Consider the following 25,623-nt stretch of genomic DNA (forward strand, 5'->3'; position numbering starts at 1 on the left):
CCACGCGATTTTCGCCGCTAGCGGCCAAAAACCATGCGATTTTCGCAGCTGGCATGCAAAAATCGCGATTTTCGCCGCTACCGGTCAAAAATAGCGCGATTTTCCCCACTAGCGGCCAGAAACTATGCGATTTTTGCAGCTGGCGGGCAAAAATAGCGCGATTTTCGCCGCTACCGGCCAAAAACCGCGCGATTTTCGCTGCTAGCGGCCGAAAACATGCGATTTCCGCAGCTGGCGGGCAAAAATCGCGATTTTCGCCGCTCCCGGCCAAAAATAGCGCGATTTTCGCCTCTAGCGGCCAAAAATTATTCGATTTTCGCAACTGGCATGCAAAAATCGCGATTTTCGCCGCTACCGGCCAAAAATAGCGCGATTTTCGCCGCCTGCGGCCAAAAACCGTGCGGTTTTCGCCGCTAGCGGCCTAAAATCGGGCGATTTTTGCCGCTAACGGCCGAAAACCGCGCTCTTTTCGACGCTAGCGGCCAGAAACCATGCAATTTTTGCAGCTGACGGGCAAAAATCGCGCGAATTTTGCCGAAACCTGCCAAAAATCGACCGATTTTCGCCGCTAGCGGCCAAAAAAAGTGGATATTTTTGCCGCTAGCGGCCAAAAAAGGGGCTATTTTCGCCGCTAGAAGCCAAAAATGGGGCGATTTTTGCCGCTAGCGGCCAAAAATCGTGCGATTTTCGCCGCAAGCGGCCAGAAACTTTGCGATTTTCGCAGCTGGCGGGCAAAAATCGCGATTTTCGCAGCTACCGGCCAAAAATAGCGCGATTTTTGCCGCTAGCGGCCAAAAACCGTGCGAATTTCGCCGCTAGCGGCCAGAAACTGCGATTTTTGCACCTGGCGGGTAAAAATCGCGCGAATTTCGCCGCTACCTGCCAAAAACAGCGCGATTTTCGCCGCTAGCGGCCAAAAACCATGCGATTTTCGCAGCTGGCGGGCAAAAATCGCGATTTTCGTCGCTACCAGTCAAAAATAGCGCGATTTTTGCCGCTAGCGGCCAAAAACCGTGCGAATTTCGCCGCTAGCGGCCAGAAACTGCGATTTTTGCACCTGGCGGGTAAAAATCGCGCGAATTTCGCCGCTACCTGCCAAAAACAGCGCGATTTTCGCCGCTAGCGGCCAAAAACCATGCGATTTTCGCAGCTGGCGGGCAAAAATCGCGATTTTCGTCGCTACCAGTCAAAAATAGCGCGATTTTTGCCGCTAGCGACCAGAAATTATGCGACTTTTGCAGCTGGCGGGCAAAAATCGCGATTTTCGCCGCTACCGGCCAAAAATCGTGCGATTTTTGCCGCTAGCGGCCAAAAACCGTGCGATTTTCGCCGCTGGCGGGCAAAAATCGCGATTTTCGCCATTACCGGCCAAAAATAGCGCGATTTTCACCGCTAGCGACCAGAAACTATGCGATTTTTCCAGCTGGCGGGCAAAAATAGCGCGATTTTCGCCGCTACCGGCCAAACACCGCGCGATTTCCGCCGCTAGCGGCCAAAAACCGTGCGATTTTCGCAGCTGGCGGGTAAAAATCGCGATTTTCGCCGCTACCGGCCAAAAATAGCGCAATTTTCGACGCTAGCGGCCAAAAACCGTGCAATTTTCGGCGCTAGCGGCCAAAAATCGTCGAATTTTGCCGCTAGTGGCCAAAAATCGCGCGATTTTTGCCTCTAGGGGCCAGAAACTATGCGATTTTTGCAGCTTGCGGGCAAATAGCGCGATTTTCGCTGCTACTGGCCAAAAACCGCGCGATTTTCGCCGCTAGAGCCCAAAAACCATGCGATTTTCGCAGCTGGCGGGTAAAAATCGCGATTTTCGCCGCTACCGGCCAAAAATAGCGCAATTTTCGACGCTAGCGGCCAAAAACCGTGCAATTTTCGCCGCTAGCGGCCAAAAATCGTCGAATTTTTCCGCTAGTGGCCAAAAATCGCGCGATTTTTGCCTCTAGGGGCCAGAAACTATGCGATTTTTGCAGCTTGCGGGCAAAAATATCGCGATTTTCTCTGCTACCGGCCAAAAACCGCGCGATTTTTGCCGCAAGCGCCCAAAAACCATGCGATTTTCGCAGCTGGCGGGCAAAAATCGCGATTTTCGCAGCTACCGGCCAAAAATAGCGCGATTTTTGCCGCTAGCGGCCAAAAACCGTGCGAATTTCGCCGCTAGCGGCGAAAAATCGAGCGATTTTCGCCGCTAGCGACCAGAAACTGCCATTTTTGCACCTGGCGGGTAAAAATCGCGCGAATTTCGCCGCTACCTGCCAAAAACAGCGCGATTTTCGCCGCTAGCGGCCAAAAACCATGCGATTTTCGCAGCTGGCGGGCAAAAATCGCGATTTTCGTCGCTATCAGTCAAAAATAGCGCGATTTTTGCCGCTAGCGACCAGAAACTATGCGATTTTTGCAGCTGGCGGGCAAAAATCGCGATTTTCGCCGCTACCGGCTAAAAATCGTGCGATTTTCCCCGCTAGCGACCAGAAACTATGCGATTTTCGCAGCTGGCGGGCAAAAATAGCGCGTTTTTCGCCGCTACCGCCCAAACACCGCGCGATTTTCGCCGCTAGCGGCCAAAAACCGTGCGATTTTCGCATCTGGCGGGCAAAAATCGCGATTTTTGCCGCTACCAGCCAAAAATAGCGCGATTTTCGACGCTAGCGGCCAAAAACCGTGCGATTTTCGCCGCTAGCGGCCAAAAATCGTCGAATTTTGCCGCTAGTGACCAAAAATCGCGCGATTTTCGCCTCTAGGGGCCAGAAACTATGCGATTTTTGCAGCTTGCGAGCAAAAATAGCGCGATTTTCGCTGCTACTGGCCAAAAACCGCGCGATTTTCGCCGCTAGAGCCCAAAAACCATGCGATTTTCGCCGCTAGAGCCCAAAAACCATGCGATTTTCGCAGCTGGCGGGCAAGAATTCCGATTTTTGCCACTACCGGCCAAAAATAGCGCGATTTTCGCCGCTAGCGGCAATAACCGTGTGATTTTCGCAGCTGGCGGGCAAAAATCGCGATTGTCGCCGCTACCGGCCAAAAATAGCGCGATTTCCGCCGCTAGCGGCCAAAAACCGTGCAAATTTCGCCGCTATTGGCCAAAAATCGCGCGATTTTCGCCTCTAGCGGCCAAAAAGTACGCGATTTTTGCAGCTTGCGGGCAAAAATAGCGCGATTTTCTCTGCTACAGGCCAAAAACCGCGCGATTTTCGCCTCTAGCGGCCAAAAACCATGCGATTTTCGCAGCTGGCGTGAAAAAATCGCGATTTTCGAAGCTACCGGCCAAAAATAGCGCGATTTTCGCCGCTACAGGCTAAAAATAGCGCGATTTTCTCTGCTACAGGCCAAAAAGCGCGCGATTTTTGCCGCTAGCGGTCAAAAACCGTGCGATTTTCGCCGCTGGCGGGCAAAAATCGCGATTTTCGCCATTACCGGCCAAAAATAGCGCGATTTTCACCGCTAGCGACCAGAAACTATGCGAATTTTAAAGCTGGCGGGCAAAAATCGCGATTTTCGCCGCTACCGGCCAAAAATAGCGCGATTTTCGACGCTAGCGGCCAAAAATCGTCGAATTTTGCCGCTAGTGGCCAAAAATCGCGCGATTTTTGCCTCTAGGGGCCAGAAACTATGCGAGTTTTGCAGCTTGCGGGCAAAAATAGCGCGATTTTCGCTGCTACTGGCCAAAAACCGTGCGATTTTCGCCGCTAGAGCCCAAAAACCATGCGATTTTCGCAGCTGGCGGGAAAGAATCGCGATTTTCGCCGCTACCGGCCAAAAATAGCGCGATTTTCGCCGCTAGCGGGCAAAAACCGTGCGAATTTCGCCGCTATTGGCCAAAAATCGCACGATTTTCATCTCTAGCGGCCAGAAACTATGCGATTTTTGTAGCTTGCGGGCAAAAATAGCGCGATTTTCTCTGCTACCGGCCAAAAAGCGCGCGATTTTTGCCGCTAGCGCCAAAAAACCATGCGATTTTCGCAGCTGGCGGGCAAAAATCTCGATTTTCGCAGCTACCGACCAAAAATAGCGCGATTTTCGCCGCTAGCGGCCAAAAACTGTGCGAATTTCGCCGCTACCGGCGAAAAATCGCGCGATTTTCGCCGCTAGCGGCCAGAAACTGCGATTTTTGCAGCTGGCGGGTAAAAATCGCGCGAATTTCGCCGCTACCTGCCAAAAACCGCGCGATTTTCGCCACTAGCGACCAGAAACTATGCGATTTTTGCAGCTGGCGGGCAAAATTCGCGATTTTCGCCGCTACCGACCAAAAATCGTGCGATTTTCGCCGCTAGCGGACACAAACCGTGCGATTTTCGCCGCTGGCGGGCAAAAATCGCGATTTTCGCCATTACCGGCCCAAAATAGCGCGATTTTCTCCGCTAGCGACCAGAAACTATGCGAATTTTGCAGCTGGCGGGCAAAAATCGCGATTTTCGCAGCTACCGAACAAAAATAGCGCGATTTTCGCCGCTAGCGGCCAAAAACTGTGCGATTTTCGCCGCTAGCGGCCAGAAACTACGATTTTTGCAGCTGGCGGGTAAAAATCGCGCGAATTTCGCCGCTACCTGCCAAAAACTACGCGATTTTCGCCGCTAGCGGGCAAAAACCATGCGATTTTCGCAGCTGGCATGCAAAAATCGCGATTTTCGCCGCTACCGGTCAAAAATAGCGCGATTTTCCCCACTAGCGTCCAGAAACTATGCGATTTTTGCAGCTGGCGGGCAAAAATAGTGCGATTTTCGCCGCTACCGGCCAAAAACCGCGCGATTTTCGCCGCTAGCGGCCAAAAACCGTGCGATTTTCGCAGCTGGCGGGCAAAAATCGCGATTTTCGCCATTATCGGCCAAAAATAGCGCGATTTTCCCCGCTAGCGACAAGAAACTATGCGATTTTTGCAGCTGGCGGGCAAAAATTGCGCGATTTTCGCCGCTACCGGCCAAAAACCGCGCGATTTTCGCCGCTAGCGGCCAAAAACCGTGCGATTTTCGCAGCTGGCGGGCAAAAATCGCGATTTTCGCCGCTACCGGCCAAAAATAGCGCGATTTTCGCCGCTAGCGGGCAAAAACCGTGCGAATTTCGCCGCTATTGGCCAAAAATCGCGCGATTTTCGCCTCTAGCGGCCAGAAACTATGCGATTTTTGCAGCTTGCGGGCAAAAATAGCCCGATTTTCTCTGCTACCGGCCAAAAAGCGCGCGATTTTTGCCGCTAGCGGCCAAAAACCGTGCGATTTTCGCCGCTGGCGGGCAAAAATCGCGATTTTCGCCATTACCGGCCCAAAATAGCGCGATTTTCCCCGCTAGCGACCAGAAACTATGCGAATTTTGCAGCTGGCGGGCAAAAATCGCGATTTTCGCAGCTACCGAACAAAAATAGCGCGATTTTCGCCGCTAGCGGCCAAAAACTGTGCGAATTTCGCCGCTAGCGGGTAAAAATCGAGCGATTTTCGCCGCTAGCGGCCAGAAACTACGATTTTTGCAGCTGGCGGGTAAAAATCGCGCGAATTTCGCCGCTACCTGCCAAAAACCACGCGATTTTCGCCGCTAGCGGCCAAAAACCATGCGATTTTCGCAGCTGGCATGCAAAAATCGCGATTTTCGCCGCTACCGGTCAAAAATAGCGCGATTTTCCCCACTAGCGTCCAGAAACTATGCGATTTTTGCAGCTGGCGGGCAAAAATAGTGCGATTTTCGCCGCTACCGGCCAAAAACCGCGCGATTTTCGCCGCTAGCGGCCAAAAACCGTGCGATTTTCGCAGCTGGCGGGCAAAAATCGCGATTTTCGCCATTATCGGCCAAAAATAGCGCGATTTTCCCCGCTAGCGACCAGAAACTATGCGATTTTTGCAGCTGGCGGGCAAAAATAGCGCGATTTTCGCCGCTACCGGCCAAAAACCGTGCGATTTTCGCAGCTGGCGGGCAAAAATCGCGATTTTCGCCGCAACCGGCCAAAAATAGCGCGATTTTCGCCGCTAGCGGGCAAAAACCGTGCGAATTTCGCCGCTATTGGCCAAAAATCGCGCGATTTTCGCCTCTAGCGGCCAGAAACTATGCGATTTTTGCAGCTTGCGGGCAAAAATAGCCCGATTTTCTCTGCTACCGGCCAAAAAGCGCGCGATGTTTGCCGCTAGCGGCCAAAAACCGTGCGATTTTCGCCGCTGGCGGGCAAAAATCGCGATTTTCGCCATTACCGGCCCAAAATAGCGCGATTTTCCCCGCTAGCGACCATAAACAATGCGAATTTTGCAGCTGGCGGGCAAAAATCGCGATTTTCGCAGCTACCGAACAAAAATAGCGGGATTTTCGCCGCTAGCGGCCAAAAACTGTGCGAATTTCGCCGCTACCGGGTAAAAATCGAGCGATTTTCGCCGCTAGCGGCCAGAAACTACGATTTTTGCAGCTGGCGGGTAAAAATCGCGCGAATTTCGCCGCTAGCTGCCCAAAACCACGCGATTTTCGCCGCTAGCGGCCAAAAACCATGCGATTTTCGCAGCTGGCATGCAAAAATCGCGATTTTCGCCGCTACCGGTCAAAAATAGCGCGATTTTCCCCACTAGCGTCCAGAAACTCTGCGATTTTTGAAGCTGGCGGGCAAAAATAGTGCGATTTTCGCCGCTACCGGCCAAAAACCGCGCGATTTTCGCCGCTAGCGGCCAAAAACCGTGCGATTTTCGCAGCTGGCGGGCAAAAATCGCGATTTTCTCCATTACCGGCCAAAAATAGCGCGATTTTCCCCGCTAGCGACCAGAAACTATGCGATTTTTGCAGCTGGCGGGCAAAAATAGCGCGATTTTCGCCGCTACCGGCCAAAAACCGCGCGATTTTCGCCACTAGCGGCCAAAAACCGTGCGATTTTCGAAGCTGGCGGGCAAGAATCGCGATTTTCGCCGCTACCGGCCAAAAATAGCGCGATTTTCGCCGCTAACGGCCAAAAACCGTGCGATTTTTGCAGTTGGCGGGTAAAAATCGCGCGAATTTCGCCGCTACCTGCCAAAAACCGCGCGATTTTCGCCGCTAGCGGCCAAAAACAATGCGATTTTCGCAGCTGGCTGGCAAAAATCGCGATTTTTGCCGCTACCGGCCAAAAATAGCGCGATTTTCGCCGCTTGCGGCCAAAAACCGTGCGATTTTCGCAGCTGGCGGGCAAAAATCGCGATTTTCGCCGCTACCGGCCAAAAATAGGGCGATTTTCGCCGCTAGCGGGCAAAAACCGTGCGAATTTCGCTGCTATTGGCCAAAAATCGCGCGATTTTCGCCTCTAGCGGGCAGAAACTATGCGATTTTTGCAGCTTGCGGGCAAAAATAGCGCGATTTTCTCTGCTACCGGCCAAAAAGCGCGCGATTTTTGCCGCTAGCGGCCAAAAACCGTGCGATTTTCGCCGCTGGCGGGCAAAAATCGCGATTTTCGCCATTACCGGCCCCAAATAGCGCGATTTTCCCCGCTAGCGACCAGAAACTATGCGAATTTTGCAGCTGGCGGGCAAAAATCGCGATTTTCCCAGCTACCGAACACAAATAGCGCGATTTTCGCCGCTAGCGGCCAAAAACTGTGCGAATTCCGCCGCTAGCGGGTAAAAATCGAGCGATTTTCGCCGCTAGCGGCCAGAAACTGCGATTTTTGCAGCTGGCGGGTAAAAATCGCGCGAATTTCGCCGCTACCTGCCAAAAACCACGCGATTTTCGCCGCTAGCGGCCAAAAACCAAGCGATTTTCGCAGCTGGCATGCAAAAATCGCGATTTTCGCCGCTACCGGTCAAAAATAGCGCGATTTTCCCCACTAGCGGCCAGAAACTATGCGATTTTTGCAGCTGGCGGGCAAAAATAGCGCGATTTTCGCCGCTACCGGCCAAAAACCGCGCGATTTTCGCTGCTAGCGGCCGAAAACATGCGATTTCCGCAGCTGGCGGGCAAAAATCGCGATTTTCGCCGCTCCCGGCCAAAAATAGCGCGATTTTCGCCTCTAGCGGCCAAAAATTATTCGATTTTCGCAACTGGCATGCAAAAATCGCGATTTTCGCCGCTACCGGCCAAAAATAGCGCGATTTTCGCCGCCTGCGGCCAAAAACCGTGCGGTTTTCGCCGCTAGCGGCCTAAAATCGGGCGATTTTTGCCGCTAACGGCCGAAAACCGCGCTCTTTTCGACGCTAGCGGCCAGAAACCATGCAATTTTTGCAGCTGACGGGCAAAAATCGCGCGAATTTTGCCGAAACCTGCCAAAAATCGACCGATTTTCGCCGCTAACGGCCAAAAAAAGTGGATATTTTTGCCGCTAGCGGCCAAAAAAGGGGCTATTTTCGCCGCTAGAAGCCAAAAATGGGGCGATTTTTGCCGCTAGCGGCCAAAAATCGTGCGATTTTCGCCGCAAGCGGCCAGAAACTTTGCGATTTTCGCAGCTGGCGGGCAAAAATCGCGATTTTCGCAGCTACCGGCCAAAAATAGCGCGATTTTTGCCGCTAGCGGCCAAAAACCGTGCGAATTTCGCCGCTAGCGGCCAGAAACTGCGATTTTTGCACCTGGCGGGTAAAAATCGCGCGAATTTCGCCGCTACCTGCCAAAAACAGCGCGATTTTCGCCGCTAGCGGCCAAAAACCATGCGATTTTCGCAGCTGGCGGGCAAAAATCGCGATTTTCGTCGCTACCAGTCAAAAATAGCGCGATTTTTGCCGCTAGCGACCAGAAATTATGCGACTTTTGCAGCTGGCGGGCAAAAATCGCGATTTTCGCCGCTACCGGCCAAAAATCGTGCGATTTTTGCCGCTAGCGGCCAAAAACCGTGCGATTTTCGCCGCTGGCGGGCAAAAATCGCGATTTTCGCCATTACCGGCCAAAAATAGCGCGATTTTCACCGCTAGCGACCAGAAACTATGCGATTTTTGCAGCTGGCGGGCAAAAATAGCGCGATTTTCGCCGCTACCGGCCAAACACCGCGCGATTTCCGCCGCTAGCGGCCAAAAACCGTGCGATTTTCGCAGCTGGCGGGTAAAAATCGCGATTTTCGCCGCTACCGGCCAAAAATAGCGCAATTTTCGACGCTAGCGGCCAAAAACCGTGCAATTTTCGGCGCTAGCGGCCAAAAATCGTCGAATTTTGCCGCTAGTGGCCAAAAATCGCGCGATTTTTGCCTCTAGGGGCCAGAAACTATGCGATTTTTGCAGCTTGCGGGCAAATAGCGCGATTTTCGCTGCTACTGGCCAAAAACCGCGCGATTTTCGCCGCTAGAGCCCAAAAACCATGCGATTTTCGCAGCTGGCGGGTAAAAATCGCGATTTTCGCCGCTACCGGCCAAAAATAGCGCAATTTTCGACGCTAGCGGCCAAAAACCGTGCAATTTTCGCCGCTAGCGGCCAAAAATCGTCGAATTTTTCCGCTAGTGGCCAAAAATCGCGCGATTTTTGCCTCTAGGGGCCAGAAACTATGCGATTTTTGCAGCTTGCGGGCAAAAATATCGCGATTTTCTCTGCTACCGGCCAAAAACCGCGCGATTTTTGCCGCAAGCGCCCAAAAACCATGCGATTTTCGCAGCTGGCGGGCAAAAATCGCGATTTTCGCAGCTACCGGCCAAAAATAGCGCGATTTTTGCCGCTAGCGGCCAAAAACCGTGCGAATTTCGCCGCTAGCGGCGAAAAATCGAGCGATTTTCGCCGCTAGCGACCAGAAACTGCCATTTTTGCACCTGGCGGGTAAAAATCGCGCGAATTTCACCGCTACCTGCCAAAAACAGCGCGATTTTCGCCGCTAGCGGCCAAAAACCATGCGATTTTCGCAGCTGGCGGGCAAAAATCGCGATTTTCGTCGCTATCAGTCAAAAATAGCGCGATTTTTGCCGCTAGCGACCAGAAACTATGCGATTTTTGCAGCTGGCGGGCAAAAATCGCGATTTTCGCCGCTACCGGCTAAAAATCGTGCGATTTTCCCCGCTAGCGACCAGAAACTATGCGATTTTCGCAGCTGGCGGGCAAAAATAGCGCGTTTTTCGCCGCTACCGCCCAAACACCGCGCGATTTTCGCCGCTAGCGGCCAAAAACCGTGCGATTTTCGCAGCTGGCGGGCAAAAATCGCGATTTTTGCCGCTACCAGCCAAAAATAGCGCGATTTTCGACGCTAGCGGCCAAAAACCGTGCGATTTTCGCCGCTAGCGGCCAAAAATCGTCGAATTTTGCCGCTAGTGACCAAAAATCGCGCGATTTTCGCCTCTAGGGGCCAGAAACTATGCGATTTTTGCAGCTTGCGAGCAAAAATAGCGCGATTTTCGCTGCTACTGGCCAAAAACCGCGCGATTTTCGCCGCTAGAGCCCAAAAACCATGCGATTTTCGCCGCTAGAGCCCAAAAACCATGCGATTTTCGCAGCTGGCGGGCAAGAATTCCGATTTTTGCCACTACCGGCCAAAAATAGCGCGATTTTCGCCGCTAGCGGCAATAACCGTGTGATTTTCGCAGCTGGCGGGCAAAAATCGCGATTGTCGCCGCTACCGGCCAAAAATAGCGCGATTTCCGCCGCTAGCGGCCAAAAACCGTGCAAATTTCGCCGCTATTGGCCAAAAATCGCGCGATTTTCGCCTCTAGCGGCCAAAAAGTACGCGATTTTTGCAGCTTGCGGGCAAAAATAGCGCGATTTTCTCTGCTACAGGCCAAAAACCGCGCGATTTTCGCCTCTAGCGGCCAAAAACCATGCGATTTTCGCAGCTGGCGTGAAAAAATCGCGATTTTCGAAGCTACCGGCCAAAAATAGCGCGATTTTCGCCGCTACAGGCTAAAAATAGCGCGATTTTCACCGCTAGCGGCCAAAAACCATGCGATTTTCGCCGCTAGCGGCCAAAAATCGGGCGGTTTTTGCGGCTAACGGCCGAAAACCGCGCTATTTTCGACGCTAGCGGCCAGAAACCATAAGATTTTTGCAGCTGGCGGGCAAAAATCGCGCGAATTTCGCCACTACCTGATAAAAATCGACCGATTTTTGCCGCTAGCGGCAAAAAAAGGGGCTATTTTCGCCGCTAGCGGCCAAAAATGGGGCGATTTTCGCCGCATGCGGCCAAAAATCGTGCAAATTTCGACGCTAGCGGCCAAAAATCGTGCGAATTTCGCCGCTATCGGACAAAAATCGCGCGATTTTCGCTGCTAGCGGCCAGAAACTATGCGATTTTTGCAGCTGGCGGGCAAAAATAGCGCGATTTTCGCCGCTACCGGCCAAAAACCGCGCGATTTTCGCTGCTAGCGGCCGAAAACATGCGATTTCCGCAGCTGGCGGGCAAAAATCGCGATTTTCGCCGTTCCCGGCCAAAAATAGCGCGATTTTCGCCTCTAGCGGCCAAAAATTATTCGATTTTCGCAACTGGCATGCAAAAATCGCGATTTTCGCCGCTACCGGCCAAAAATAGCGCGATTTTCGCCGCCTGCGGCCAAAAACCGTGCGGTTTTCGCCGCTAGCGGCCTAAAATCGGGCGATTTTTGCCGCTAACGGCCGAAAACCGCGCTATTTTCGACGCTAGCGGCCAGAAACCATGCAATTTTTGCAGCTGACGGGCAAAAATCGCGCGAATTTCGCCGAAACCTGCCAAAAATCGACCGATTTTCGCCGCTAGCGGCCAAAAAAGTGGATATTTTTGCCGCTAGCGGCAAAAAAAGGGGCTATTTTCGCCGCTAGAAGCCAAAAATGGGGCGATTTTTGCCGCTAGCGGCCAAAAATCGTGCGATTTTCGCCGCAAGCGGCCAGAAACTTTGCGATTTTCGCAGCTGGCGGGCAAAAATCGCGATTTTCGCAGCTACCGGCCAAAAATAGCGCGATTTTTGTCGCTAGCGGCCAAAAACTGTGCGAATTTCGCCGCTAGCGGCCAGAAACTGCGATTTTTGCACCTGGCGGGTAAAAATCGCGCGAATTTCGCCGCTACCTGCCAAAAACAGCGCGATTTTCGCCGCTAGCGGCCAAAAACCATGCGATTTTCGCAGCTGGCGGGCAAAAATCGCGATTTTCGTCGCTACCAGTCAAAAATAGCGCGATTTTTGCCGCTAGCGACCAGAAATTATGCGACTTTTGCAGCTGGCGGGCAAAAATCGCGATTTTCGCCGCTACCGGCCAAAAATCGTGCGATTTTCGCCGCTAGCGGCCAAAAACCGTGCGATTTTCGCCGCTGGCGGGCAAAAATCGCGATTTTCGCCATTACCGGCCAAAAATAGCGCGATTTTCCCCGCTAGCGACCAGAAACTATGCGATTTTTGCAGCTGGCGGGCAAAAATAGCGCGATTTTCGCCGCTACCAGCCAAACACCGCGCGATTTCCGCCGCTAGCGGCCAAAAATCGTGCGATTTTCGCAGCTGGAGGGTAAAAATCGCGATTTTCGCCGCTACCGGCCAAAAATAGCGCAATTTTCGACGCTAGCGGCCAAAAACCGTGCAATTTTCGCCGCTAGCGGCCAAAAATCGTCGAATTTTGCCGCTAGTGGCCAAAAATCGCGCGATTTTTGCCTCTAGGGGCCAGAAACTATGCGATTTTTGCAGCTTGCGGGCAAATAGCGCGATTTTCGCTGCTACTGGCCAAAAACCGCGCGATTTTCGCCGCTAGAGCCCAAAAACCATGCGATTTTCGTAGCTGGCGGGCAAGAATCGCGATTTTCGCCGCTACCGGCCAAAAATAGCGCGACTTTCGCCGCTAGCTGCCAAAAACCGTGCGATTTTCGCCGCTATTGGCCAAAAATCGAGCGATTTTCGCCTCTAGCGGCCAGAAACTATGCGATTTTTGCAGCTTGCGGGCAAAAATATCGCGATTTTCTCTGCTACCGGCCAAAAACCGCGCGATTTTTGCCGCAAGCGCCCAAAAACCATGCGATTTTCGCAGCTGGCGGGCAAAAATCGCGATTTTCGTCGCTACCAGTCAAAAATAGCGCGATTTTTGCCGCTAGCGACCAGAAATTATGCGACTTTTGCAGCTGGCGGGCAAAAATCGCGATTTTCGCCGCTACCGGCCAAAAATCGTGCGATTTTTGCCGCTAGCGGCCAAAAACCGTGCGATTTTCGCCGCTGGCGGGCAAAAATCGCGATTTTCGCCATTACCGGCCAAAAATAGCGCGATTTTCACCGCTAGCGACCAGAAACTATGCGATTTTTGCAGCTGGCGGGCAAAAATAGCGCGATTTTCGCCGCTACCGGCCAAACACCGCGCGATTTCCGCCGCTAGCGGCCAAAAACCGTGCGATTTTCGCAGCTGGCGGGTAAAAATCGCGATTTTCGCCGCTACCGGCCAAAAATAGCGCAATTTTCGACGCTAGCGGCCAAAAACCGTGCAATTTTCGGCGCTAGCGGCCAAAAATCGTCGAATTTTGCCGCTAGTGGCCAAAAATCGCGCGATTTTTGCCTCTAGGGGCCAGAAACTATGCGATTTTTGCAGCTTGCGGGCAAATAGCGCGATTTTCGCTGCTACTGGCCAAAAACCGCGCGATTTTCGCCGCTAGAGCCCAAAAACCATGCGATTTTCGCAGCTGGCGGGTAAAAATCGCGATTTTCGCCGCTACCGGCCAAAAATAGCGCAATTTTCGACGCTAGCGGCCAAAAACCGTGCAATTTTCGCCGCTAGCGGCCAAAAATCGTCGAATTTTTCCGCTAGTGGCCAAAAATCGCGCGATTTTTGCCTCTAGGGGCCAGAAACTATGCGATTTTTGCAGCTTGCGGGCAAAAATATCGCGATTTTCTCTGCTACCGGCCAAAAACCGCGCGATTTTTGCCGCAAGCGCCCAAAAACCATGCGATTTTCGCAGCTGGCGGGCAAAAATCGCGATTTTCGCAGCTACCGGCCAAAAATAGCGCGATTTTTGCCGCTAGCGGCCAAAAACCGTGCGAATTTCGCCGCTAGCGGCGAAAAATCGAGCGATTTTCGCCGCTAGCGACCAGAAACTGCCATTTTTGCACCTGGCGGGTAAAAATCGCGCGAATTTCACCGCTACCTGCCAAAAACAGCGCGATTTTCGCCGCTAGCGGCCAAAAACCATGCGATTTTCGCAGCTGGCGGGCAAAAATCGCGATTTTCGTCGCTATCAGTCAAAAATAGCGCGATTTTTGCCGCTAGCGACCAGAAACTATGCGATTTTTGCAGCTGGCGGGCAAAAATCGCGATTTTCGCCGCTACCGGCTAAAAATCGTGCGATTTTCCCCGCTAGCGACCAGAAACTATGCGATTTTCGCAGCTGGCGGGCAAAAATAGCGCGTTTTTTCGCCGCTACCGCCCAAACACCGCGCGATTTTCGCCGCTAGCGGCCAAAAACCGTGCGATTTTCGCAGCTGGCGGGCAAAAATCGCGATTTTTGCCGCTACCAGCCAAAAATAGCGCGATTTTCGACGCTAGCGGCCAAAAACCGTGCGATTTTCGCCGCTAGCGGCCAAAAATCGTCGAATTTTGCCGCTAGTGACCAAAAATCGCGCGATTTTCGCCTCTAGGGGCCAGAAACTATGCGATTTTTGCAGCTTGCGAGCAAAAATAGCGCGATTTTCGCTGCTACTGGCCAAAAACCGCGCGATTTTCGCCGCTAGAGCCCAAAAACCATGCGATTTTCGCCGCTAGAGCCCAAAAACCATGCGATTTTCGCAGCTGGCGGGCAAGAATTCCGATTTTTGCCACTACCGGCCAAAAATAGCGCGATTTTCGCCGCTAGCGGCAATAACCGTGTGATTTTCGCAGCTGGCGGGCAAAAATCGCGATTGTCGCCGCTACCGGCCAAAAATAGCGCGATTTCCGCCGCTAGCGGCCAAAAACCGTGCAAATTTCGCCGCTATTGGCCAAAAATCGCGCGATTTTCGCCTCTAGCGGCCAAAAAGTACGCGATTTTTGCAGCTTGCGGGCAAAAATAGCGCGATTTTCTCTGCTACAGGCCAAAAACCGCGCGATTTTCGCCTCTAGCGGCCAAAAACCATGCGATTTTCGCAGCTGGCGTGAAAAAATCGCGATTTTCGAAGCTACCGGCCAAAAATAGCGCGATTTTCGCCGCTACAGGCTAAAAATAGCGCGATTTTCACCGCTAGCGGCCAAAAACCATGCGATTTTCGCCGCTAGCGGCCAAAAATCGGGCGGTTTTTGCGGCTAACGGCCGAAAACCGCGCTATTTTCGACGCTAGCGGCCAGAAACCATAAGATTTTTGCAGCTGGCGGGCAAAAATCGCGCGAATTTCGCCACTACCTGATAAAAATCGACCGATTTTTGCCGCTAGCGGCAAAAAAAGGGGCTATTTTCGCCGCTAGCGGCCAAAAATGGGGCGATTTTCGCCGCATGCGGCCAAAAATCGTGCAAATTTCGACGCTAGCGGCCAAAAATCGTGCGAATTTCGCCGCTATCGGACAAAAATCGCGCGATTTTCGCTGCTAGCGGCCAGAAACTATGCGATTTTTGCAGCTGGCGGGCAAAAATAGCGCGATTTTCGCCGCTACCGGCCAAAAACCGCGCGATTTTCGCTGCTAGCGGCCGAAAACATGCGATTTCCGCAGCTGGCGGGCAAAAATCGCGATTTTCGCCGTTCCCGGCCAAAAATAGCGCGATTTTCGCCTCTAGCGGCCAAAAATTATTCGATTTTCGCAACTGGCATGCAAAAATCGCGATTTTCGCCGCTACCGGCCAAAAATAGCGCGATTTTCGCCGCCTGCGGCCAAAAACCGTGCGGTTTTCGCCGCTAGCGGCCTAAAATCGGGCGATTTTTGCCGCTAACGGCCGAAAACCGCGCTATTTTCGACGCTAGCGGCCAGAAACCATGCAATTTTTGCAGCTGACGGGCAAAAATCGCGCGAATTTCGCCGAAACCTGCCAAAAATCGACCGATTTTCGCCGCTAGCGGCCAAAAAAGTGGATATTTTTGCCGCTAGCGGCAAAAAAAGGGGCTATTTTCGCCGCTAGAAGCCAAAAATGGGGCGATTTTTGCCGCTAGCGGCCAAAAATCGTGCGATTTTCGCCGCAAGCGGCCAGAAACTTTGCGATTTTCGCAGCTGGCGGGCAAAAATCGCGATTTTCGCAGCTACCGGCCAAAAATAGCGCGATTTTTGTCGCTAGCGGCCAAAAACTGTGCGAATTTCGCCGCTAGCGGCCAGAAACTGCGATTTTTGCACCTGGCGGGTAAAAATCGCGCGAATTTCGCCGCTACCTGCCAAAAACAGCGCGATTTTCGCCGCTAGCGGCCAAAAACCATGCGATTTTCGCAGCTGGCGGGCAAAAATCGCGATTTTCGTCGCTACCAGTCAAAAATAGCGCGATTTTTGCCGCTAGCGACCAGAAATTATGCGACTTTTGCAGCTGGCGGGCAAAAATCGCGATTTTCGCCGCTACCGGCCAAAAATCGTGCGATTTTCGCCGCTAGCGGCCAAAAACCGTGCGATTTTCGCCGCTGGCGGGCAAAAATCGCGATTTTCGCCATTACCGGCCAAAAATAGCGCGATTTTCACCGCTAGCGACCAGAAACTATGCGATTTTTGCAGCTGGCGGGCAAAAATAGCGCGATTTTCGCCGCTACCAGCCAAACACCGCGCGATTTCCGCCGCTAGCGGCCAAAAATCGTGCGATTTTCGCAGCTGGAGGGTAAAAATCGCGATTTTCGCCGCTACCGGCCAAAAATAGCGCAATTTTCGACGCTAGCGGCCAAAAACCGTGCAATTTTCGCCGCTAGCGGCCAAAAATCGTCGAATTTTGCCGCTAGTGGCCAAAAATCGCGCGATTTTTGCCTCTAGGGGCCAGAAACTATGCGATTTTTGCAGCTTGCGGGCAAATAGCGCGATTTTCGCTGCTACTGGCCAAAAACCGCGCGATTTTCGCCGCTAGAGCCCAAAAACCATGCGATTTTCGTAGCTGGCGGGCAAGAATCGCGATTTTCGCCGCTACCGGCCAAAAATAGCGCGACTTTCGCCGCTAGCTGCCAAAAACCGTGCGATTTTCGCCGCTATTGGCCAAAAATCGAGCGATTTTCGCCTCTAGCGGCCAGAAACTATGCGATTTTTGCAGCTTGCGGGCAAAAATATCGCGATTTTCTCTGCTACCGGCCAAAAACCGCGCGATTTTTGCCGCAAGCGCCCAAAAACCATGCGATTTTCGCAGCTGGCGGGCAAAAATCGCGATTTTCGCAGCTACCGGCCAAAAATAGCGCGATTTTTGCCGCTAGCGGCCAAAAACCGTGCGAATTTCGCCGCTAGCGGCGAAAAATCGAGCGATTTTCGCCGCTAGCGGCCAGAAACTGCCATTTTTGCACCTGGCGGGTAAAAATCGCGCGAATTTCGCCGCTACCTGCCAAAAACAGCGCGATTTTCGCCGCTAGCGGCCAAAAACCATGCGATTTTCGCAGCTGGCGGGCAAAAATCACGATTTTCGTCGCTATCAGTCAAAAATAGCGCGATTTTTGCCGCTAGCGACCAGAAACTATGCGATTTTTGCAGCTGGCGGGCAAAAATCGCGATTTTCGCCGCTACCGGCCAAAAATCGTGCGATTTTCGCCGCTAGCTGCCAAAAACCGTGCGATTTTCGCCGCTGGCGGGCAAAAATCGCGATTTTCGCCATTACCGGCCAAAAATAGCGCGATTTTCCCCGCTAGCGACCAGAAACTATGCGATTTTCGCAGCTGGCGGGCAAAAATAGCGCGTTTTTCGCCGCTACCGCCCAAACACCGCGCGATTTTCGCCGCTAGCGGCCAAAAACCGTGCGATTTTCGCAGCTGGCGGGCAAAAATCGCGATTTTTGCCGCTACCGGCCAAAAATAGCGCGATTTTCGACGCTAGCGGCCAAAAACCGTGCGATTTTCGCCGCTAGCGGCCAAAAATCGTCGAATTTTGCCGCTAGTGACCAAAAATCGCGCGATTTTCGCCTCTAGGGGCCAGAAACTATGCGATTTTTGCAGCTTGCGAGCAAAAATAGCGCGATTTTCGCTGCTACTGGCCAAAAACCGCGCGATTTTCGCCGCTAGAGCCCAAAAACCATGCAATTTTCGCCGCTAGAGCCCAAAAACCATGCGATTTTCGCAGCTGGCGGGCAAGAATTCCGATTTTTGCCACTACCGGCCAAAAATAGCGCGATTTTCGCCGCTAGCGGCAAAAACCGTGTGATTTTCGCAGCTGGCGGCCAAAAATCGCGATTGTCGCCGCTACCGGCCAAAGATAGCGCGATTTTCGACGCTAGCGGCCAAAAACCGTGCGATTTTCGCCGCTAGCGGCCAAAAATCGTCGAATTTTGCCGCTAGTGACCAAAAATCGCGCGATTTTCGCCTCTAGGGGCCAGAAACTATGCGATTTTTGCAGCTTGCGAGCAAAAATAGCGCGATTTTCGCTGCTACTGGCCAAAAACCGCGCGATTTTCGCCGCTAGAGCCCAAAAACCATGCGATTTTCGCCGCTAGAGCCCAAAAACCATGCGATTTTCGCAGCTGGCGGGCAAGAATTCCGATTTTTGCCACTACCGGCCAAAAATAGCGCGATTTTCGCCGCTAGCGGCAAAAACCGTGTGATTTTCGCAGCTGGCGGGCAAAAATCGCGATTGTCGCTGCTACCGGCAAAAAATAGCGCGATTTCCGCCGCTAGCGGCCAAAAACCGTGCAAATTTCGCCGCTATTGGCCAAAAATCGCGCGATTTTCGCCTCTAGCGGCCAAAAAGTACGCGATTTTTGCAGCTTGCGGGCAAAAATAGCGCGATTTTCTCTGCTACAGGCCAAAAACCGCGCGATTTTCGCCTCTAGCGGCCAAAAACCATGCGATTTTCGCAGCTGGCGTGAAAAAATCGCGATTTTCGAAGCTACCGGCCAAAAATAGCGCGATTTTCGCCGCTACCGGCCAAAAATCGTGCGATTTTCGCCGCTAGCGGCCAAATTCGTGCGTTTTTCGCCGCTAGAGCCCAAAAACCATGCGATTTTCGCAGCTGGCGAGCAAGAATTCCGATTTTTGCCACTACCGGCCAAAAATAGCGCGATTTTCGCCGCTAGCGGCAAAAACCGTGTGATTTTCGCAGCTGGCGGGCAAAAATCGTGATTGTCGCCGCTACCGGCCAAAAATCGCGCGATTTTCGCCTCTAGCGGCCAGAAACTATGCGATTTTTGCAGCTTGCGGGCAAAAATAGCGCGATTTTCTCTGCTACAGGCCAAAAACCGCGCGATTTTCGCCTCTAGCGGCCAAAAACCATGCGATTTTCGCAGCTGGCGTGAAAAAATCGCGATTTTCGAAGCTACCGGCCAAAAATAGCGCGATTTTCGCCGCTACAGGCTAAAAATAGCGCGATTTTCACCGCTAGCGGCCAAAAACCATGCGATTTTCTCCGCTAGCGGCCAAAAATCGGGCGGTTTTTGCGGCTAACGGCCGAAAACCGCGCTATTTTCGACGCTAGCGGCCAGAAACCATAAGATTTTTGCAGCTGGCGGGCAAAAATCGCGCGAATTTCGCCACTACCTGATAAAAATCGACCGATTTTTGCCGCTAGCGGCAAAAAAAGGGGCTATTTTCGCCGCTAGCGGCCAAAAATGGGGCGATTTTCGCCGCATGCGGCCAAAAATCGTGCAAATTTCGACGCTAGCGGCCAAAAATCGTGCGAATTTCGCCGCTAGCGGACAAAAATCGCGCGATTTTCGCTGCTAGCGGCCAGAAACTATGCGATTTTTGCAGCTGGCGGGCAAAAATAGCGCGATTTTCGCCGCTACCGGCCAAAAACCGCGCGATTTTCGCTGCTAGCGGCCGAAAACATGCGATTTCCGCAGCTGGCGGGCAAAAATCGCGATTTTCGCCGCTCCCGGCCAAAAATAGCGCGATTTTCGCCTCTAGCGGCCAAAAATTATTCGATTTTCGCAACTGGCATGCAAAAATCGCGATTTTCGCCGCTACCGGCCAAAAATAGCGCGATTTTCGCCGCCTGCGGCCAAAAACCGTGCGGTTTTCGCCGCTAGCGGCCTAAAATCGGGCGATTTTTGCCGCTAACGGCCGAAAACCGCGCTATTTTCGACGCTAGCGGCCAGAAACCATGCAATTTTTGCAGCTGACGGGCAAAAATCGCGCGAATTTCGCCGAAACCTGCCAAAAATCGACCGATTTTCGCCGCTAGCGGCCAAAAAAAGTGGATATTTTTGCCGCTAGCGGCAAAAAAAGGGGCTATTTTCGCCGCTAGAAGCCAAAAATGGGGCGATTTTTGCCGCTAGCGGCCAAAAATCGTGCGATTTTCGCCGCAAGCGGCCAGAAACTTTGCGATTTTCGCAGCTGGCGGGCAAAAATCGCGATTATCGCAGCTACCTGCCAAAAACAGCGCGATTTTCGCCGCTAGCGGCCAAAAACCATGCGATTTTCGCAGCTGGCGGGCAAAAATCGCGATTTTCGTCGCTACCAGTCAAAAATAGCGCGATTTTTGCCGCTAGCGACCAGAAACTATGCGACTTTTGCAGCTGGCGGGCAAAAATCGCGATTTTCGCCGCTACCGGCCAAAAATCGTGCGATTTTCGCCGCTAGCGGCCAAATTCGTGCGTTTTTCGCCGCTAGAGCCCAAAAACCATGCGATTTTCGCAGCTGGCGAGCAAGAATTCCGATTTTTGCCACTACCGGCCAAAAATAGCGCGATTTTCGCCGCTAGCGGCAAAAACCGTGTGATTTTCGCAGCTGGCGGGCAAAAATCGTGATTGTCGCCGCTACCGGCCAAAAATCGCGCGATTTTCGCCTCTAGCGGCCAGAAACTATGCGATTTTTGCAGCTTGCGGGCAAAAATAGCGCGATTTTCTCTGCTACAGGCCAAAAACCGCGCGATTTTCGCCTCTAGCGGCCAAAAACCATGCGATTTTCGCAGCTGGCGTGAAAAAATCGCGATTTTCGAAGCTACCGGCCAAAAATAGCGCGATTTTCGCCGCTACAGGCTAAAAATAGCGCGATTTTCACCGCTAGCGGCCAAAAACCATGCGATTTTCTCCGCTAGCGGCCAAAAATCGGGCGGTTTTTGCGGCTAACGGCCGAAAACCGCGCTATTTTCGACGCTAGCGGCCAGAAACCATAAGATTTTTGCAGCTGGCGGGCAAAAATCGCGCGAATTTCGCCACTACCTGATAAAAATCGACCGATTTTTGCCGCTAGCGGCAAAAAAAGGGGCTATTTTCGCCGCTAGCGGCCAAAAATGGGGCGATTTTCGCCGCATGCGGCCAAAAATCGTGCAAATTTCGACGCTAGCGGCCAAAAATCGTGCGAATTTCGCCGCTAGCGGACAAAAATCGCGCGATTTTCGCTGCTAGCGGCCAGAAACTATGCGATTTTTGCAGCTGGCGGGCAAAAATAGCGCGATTTTCGCCGCTACCGGCCAAAAACCGCGCGATTTTCGCTGCTAGCGGCCGAAAACATGCGATTTCCGCAGCTGGCGGGCAAAAATCGCGATTTTCGCCGCTCCCGGCCAAAAATAGCGCGATTTTCGCCTCTAGCGGCCAAAAATTATTCGATTTTCGCAACTGGCATGCAAAAATCGCGATTTTCGCCGCTACCGGCCAAAAATAGCGCGATTTTCGCCGCCTGCGGCCAAAAACCGTGCGGTTTTCGCCGCTAGCGGCCTAAAATCGGGCGATTTTTGCCGCTAACGGCCGAAAACCGCGCTATTTTCGACGCTAGCGGCCAGAAACCATGCAATTTTTGCAGCTGACGGGCAAAAATCGCGCGAATTTCGCCGAAACCTGCCAAAAATCGACCGATTTTCGCCGCTAGCGGCCAAAAAAAGTGGATATTTTTGCCGCTAGCGGCAAAAAAAGGGGCTATTTTCGCCGCTAGAAGCCAAAAATGGGGCGATTTTTGCCGCTAGCGGCCAAAAATCGTGCGATTTTCGCCGCAAGCGGCCAGAAACTTTGCGATTTTCGCAGCTGGCGGGCAAAAATCGCGATTTTCGCAGCTACCGGCCAAAAATAGCGCGATTTTTGCCGCTAGCGGCCAAAAACTGTGCGAATTTCGCCGCTAGCGGCCAGAAACTGCGATTTTTGCACCTGGCGGGTAAAAATCGCGCGAATTTCGCTGCTACCTGCCAAAAACAGCGCGATTTTCGCCGCTAGCGGCCAAAAACCATGCGATTTTCGCAGCTGGCGGGCAAAAATCGCGATTTTCGTCGCTACCAGTCAAAAATAGCGCGATTTTTGCCGCTAGCGACCAGAAATTATGCGACTTTTGCAGCTGGCGGGCAAAAATCGCGCTATTTTTGGCCGGTAGCTGCGAAAATCGCGATTTTTGCCCGCCAGCTGCGAAAAATCGCGATTTTCGCCGCTACCGGCCAAAAATCGTGCGATTTTCGCCGCTAGCGGCCAAAAACCGTGCGATTTTCGCCGCTGGCGGGCAAAAATCGCGATTTTCGCCATTACCGGCCAAAAATAGCGCGATTTTCCCCGCTAGCGACCAGAAACTATGCGATTTTTGCAGCTGGCGGGCAAAAATAGCGCGATTTTCGCCGCTACCAGCCAAACACCGCGCGATTTCCGCCGCTAGCGGCCAAAAACCGTGCGATTTTCGCAGCTGGAGGGTAAAAATCGCGATTTTCGCCGCTACCGGCCAAAAATAGCGCAATTTTCGACGCTAGCGGCCAAAAACCGTGCAATTTTCGCCGCTAGCGGCCAAAAATCGTCGAATTTTGCCGCTAGTGGCCAAAAATCGCGCGATTTTTGCCTCTAGGGGCCAGAAACTATGCGATTTTTGCAGCTTGCGGGCAAATAGCGCGATTTTCGCTGCTACTGGCCAAAAACCGCGCGATTTTCGCCGCTAGAGCCCAAAAACCATGCGATTTTCGCAGCTGGCGGGCAAGAATCGCGATTTTCGCCGCTACCGGCCAAAAATAGCGCGACTTTCGCCGCTAGCTGCCAAAAACCGTGCGATTTTCGCCGCTATTGGCCAAAAATCGAGCGATTTTCGCCTCTAGCGGCCAGAAACTATGCGATTTTTGCAGCTTGCGGGCAAAAATATCGCGATTTTCTCTGCTACCGGCCAAAAACCGCGCGATTTTTGCCGCAAGCGCCCAAAAACCATGCGATTTTCGCAGCTGGCGGGCAAAAATCGCGATTTTCGCAGCTACCGGCCAAAAATAGCGCGATTTTTGCCGCTAGCGGCCAAAAACCGTGCGAATTTCGCCGCTAGCGGCGAAAAATCGAGCGATTTTCGCCGCTAGCGGCCAGAAACTGCCATTTTTGCACCTGGCGGGTAAAAATCGCGCGAATTTCGCCGCTACCTGCCAAAAACAGCGCGATTTTCGCCGCTAGCGGCCAAAAACCATGTGATTTTCGCAGCTGGCGGGCAAAAATCACGATTTTCGTCGCTATCAGTCAAAAATAGCGCGATTTTTGCCGCTAGCGACCAGAAACTATGCGATTTTTGCAGCTGGCGGGCAAAAATCGCGATTTTCGCCGCTACCGGCCAAAAATCGTGCGATTTTCGCCGCTAGCTGCCAAAAACCGTGCGATTTTCGCCGCTGGCGGGCAAAAATCGCGATTTTCGCCATTACCGGCCAAAAATAGCGCGATTTTCCCCGCTAGCGACCAGAAACTATGCGATTTTCGCAGCTGGCGGGCAAAAATAGCGCGTTTTTTCGCCGCTACCGCCCAAACACCGCGCGATTTTCGCCGCTAGCGGCCAAAAACCGTGCGATTTTCGCAGCTGGCGGGCAAAAATCGCGATTTTTGCCGCTACCGGCCAAAAATAGCGCGATTTTCGACGCTAGCGGCCAAAAACCGTGCGATTTTCGCCGCTAGCGGCCAAAAATCGTCGAATTTTGCCGCTAGTGACCAAAAATCGCGCGATTTTCGCCTCTAGGGGCCAGAAACTATGCGATTTTTGCAGCTTGCGAGCAAAAATAGCGCGATTTTCGCTGCTACTGGCCAAAAACCGCGCGATTTTCGCCGCTAGAGCCCAAAAACCATGCAATTTTCGCCGCTAGAGCCCAAAAACCATGCGATTTTCGCAGCTGGCGGGCAAGAATTCCGATTTTTGCCACTACCGGCCAAAAATAGCGCGATTTTCGCCGCTAGCGGCAAAAACCGTGTGATTTTCGCAGCTGGCGGCCAAAAATCGCGATTGTCGCCGCTACCGGCCAAAGATAGCGCGATTTTCGACGCTAGCGGCCAAAAACCGTGCGATTTTCGCCGCTAGCGGCCAAAAATCGTCGAATTTTGCCGCTAGTGACCAAAAATCGCGCGATTTTCGCCTCTAGGGGCCAGAAACTATGCGATTTTTGCAGCTTGCGAGCAAAAATAGCGCGATTTTCGCTGCTACTGGCCAAAAACCGCGCGATTTTCGCCGCTAGAGCCCAAAAACCATGCGATTTTCGCCGCTAGAGCCCAAAAACCATGCGATTTTCGCAGCTGGCGGGCAAGAATTCCGATTTTTGCCACTACCGGCCAAAAATAGCGCGATTTTCGCCGCTAGCGGCAAAAACCGTGTGATTTTCGCAGCTGGCGGACAAAAATCGCGATTGTCGCTGCTACCGGCAAAAAATAGCGCGATTTCCGCCGCTAGCGGCCAAAAACCGTGCAAATTTCGCCGCTATTGGCCAAAAATCGCGCGATTTTCGCCTCTAGCGGCCAAAAAGTACGCGATTTTTGCAGCTTGCGGGCAAAAATAGCGCGATTTTCTCTGCTACAGGCCAAAAACCGCGCGATTTTCGCCTCTAGCGGCCAAAAACCATGCGATTTTCGCAGCTGGCGTGAAAAAATCGCGATTTTCGAAGCTACCGGCCAAAAATAGCGCGATTTTCGCCGCTACAGGCTAAAAATAGCGCGATTTTCACCGCTAGCGGCCAAAAACCATGCGATTTTCGCCGCTAGCGGCCAAAAATCGGGCGGTTTTTGCGGCTAACGGCCGAAAACCGCGCTATTTTCGACGCTAGCGGCCAGAAACCATAAGATTTTTGCAGCTGGCGGGCAAAAATCGCGCGAATTTCGCCACTACCTGATAAAAATCGACCGATTTTTGCCGCTAGCGGCAAAAAAAGGGGCTATTTTCGCCGCTAGCGGCCAAAAATGGGGCGATTTTCGCCGCATGCGGCCAAAAATCGTGCAAATTTCGACGCTAGCGGCCAAAAATCGTGCGAATTTCGCCGCTAGCGGACAAAAATCGCGCGATTTTCGCTGCTAGCGGCCAGAAACTATGCGATTTTTGCAGCTGGCGGGCAAAAATAGCGCGATTTTCGCCGCTACCGGCCAAAAACCGCGCGATTTTCGCTGCTAGCGGCCGAAAACATGCGATTTCCGCAGCTGGCGGGCAAAAATCGCGATTTTCGCCGCTCCCGGCCAAAAATAGCGCGATTTTCGCCTCTAGCGGCCAAAAATTATTCGATTTTCGCAACTGGCATGCAAAAATCGCGATTTTCGCCGCTACCGGCCAAAAATAGCGCGATTTTCGCCGCCTGCGGCCAAAAACCGTGCGGTTTTCGCCGCTAGCGGCCTAAAATCGGGCGATTTTTGCCGCTAACGGCCGAAAACCGCGCTATTTTCGACGCTAGCGGCCAGAAACCATGCAATTTTTGCAGCTGACGGGCAAAAATCGCGCGAATTTCGCCGAAACCTGCCAAAAATCGACCGATTTTCGCCGCTAGCGGCCAAAAAAGTGGATATTTTTGCCGCTAGCGGCAAAAAAAGGGGCTATTTTCGCCGCTAGAAGCCAAAAATGGGGCGATTTTTGCCGCTAGCGGCCAAAAATCGTGCGATTTTCGCCGCAAGCGGCCAGAAACT

The sequence above is a fragment of the Procambarus clarkii genome, chromosome 89, assembly GCF_040958095.1.
Source record: "Procambarus clarkii isolate CNS0578487 chromosome 89, FALCON_Pclarkii_2.0, whole genome shotgun sequence".
Taxonomy (NCBI): domain Eukaryota; kingdom Metazoa; phylum Arthropoda; class Malacostraca; order Decapoda; family Cambaridae; genus Procambarus; species Procambarus clarkii.